We start from the raw sequence: 1,794 nt of genomic DNA, 5'->3' as shown, positions 1-1,794 counted from the left end.
CTTAGTATTTTATTTTTATAGAAAAAATTAATATTTGAAATTCATTCTTTTTCTGAAACTTATTTATTACTTGTTTATAGCTACTAAACTTCAGGTAAAAATTTCCTCTAGTTATAATCCATGGAATTTTTTTTTAAAGTAATAGTTGTCTATGCATAATAATAGCCTCAGATTTAATAAAAGCAAGTTTTTAACAATGGATTTGTTTTGCAAAAAATATTTCACTATTTATTTAATTTTTTATATTTTAATTTTTTCTGATTACAAAAACAATGAATGCTTATTGCTAAAATTTGGAAACATGAAAAATATGAAGAAAATAATTATTCTCCCAACACCAAGAGGCAAACATTATTAACTTTAGCTACTCATAATTGATATAATATTGTACTGAAAAATAACACAATTACCATTAAATACTGATCCCCAAAATGGGCACAGATAACAGGAGCATAAAGGCTTTCAGTATAATAGGTCTTAAGTCATATTACATACCTTCTACCTATAGAGTGTAGATTCTCAGGTTCTGCAGTCATAGACAGCTGGCACTCTAAAACTATACAACCATTCTAGACACAAAAGAACCAGAAGATAAATAAATTAAATGGAAGCCCCTGGTTACATCCAATTTAGATGTTTATTTTTCTACTTGTCTGATTACTGTGTTGAATATGTTGAATATAAGTAGAAAGGATTTTTGCATCTATGTTCATTAGGGATATTGGCTTACGATATTTTTTTCATAATATCTTTGTCTGGGTTTGAAATCAGGCCTTGTAAAATGAGTTTGAGAGCTTTTCCTCCTCTGGAATTTTTTGGAATAGTTTGAGAAGGATAGATATTAAATTTTTTGAATGTTTGGTAAAATATGCCTGTGAAGCCATCAGTCCATGACTTTTATTTGTTGGGAATTTTCTGATTGTTGATTCAATTTTGTTAGTAGTTACTAGTCTGTTTAGATTTTCTGTTTTTACTTGATGTAATCTTGTAAGATTTTATATTTCTAGGAATTTATCTATTTCTTCCAGGTTGTTCAAATTCGTAGTATTTCATTATAATCATTTATATTTCTGTGGTGTTGGTTGTCACTTTTGCTTAATTTCTGATTTTATTTGGGTCCTCTCTCTTTTCTTTTTGATGTTTATCAATTTTATCTTTTCAAAGAACCAGCTCTTGGTTTCATCAATCTTTTCTATTCTTTTAGACTCTATTTCATTTATTTCCACTTTGATCTTTATTATTTCCTTCCTTCTACTCAGTTTGGGCTTTGTTTTTCTTTTTCTATTTCCTTTAGATATAAGGTTAGATTGTTTATTTGAGAAATTTCTTGTTTCTTTAGGTAGGGCTGTATTGCTATGGATTTCTCTCTTCAAACCAGTTTGGCTGTGTCCTGTAGAGTTTCAGTCGTTGTGTTTTAATTTTCAATTGTTTCAAGGTATCTTGATTTCTTTCTTGATCTCATTGTTAACTCATTCACTGTTTAGTAGCGTGTTATTTTGCCTCCATTTGTTTGTGTGTTTTTCTTTCTTCTTGTAATTGATTTCTCATTTTGTACGTACCATTGTTATTGAAGATGTCTGATATGATTTCAATCTTCTTGAATTTATTGAGACTTGTTTTGTAGCCTAACTTGCAGTGTATCCTGGAAAATGTTCCATGTGCATTTGAAAAGAGCTTGGGATGAAACGTTCTAAAAATATCAGTTAAATCCATCTAATGTATAATTGAAGGATCTTATTTTTGTTGTCGTTCATTTTCTGTCTGAATGATTTATCTATTGAAATCAACTGAGTG

The sequence above is a fragment of the Pteropus vampyrus genome, unplaced genomic scaffold (assembly GCF_000151845.1).
Source record: "Pteropus vampyrus isolate Shadow unplaced genomic scaffold, Pvam_2.0 Scaffold677, whole genome shotgun sequence".
NCBI lineage: Eukaryota > Metazoa > Chordata > Mammalia > Chiroptera > Pteropodidae > Pteropus > Pteropus vampyrus.
Note: the sequence above shows the minus strand (reverse complement) of the source record.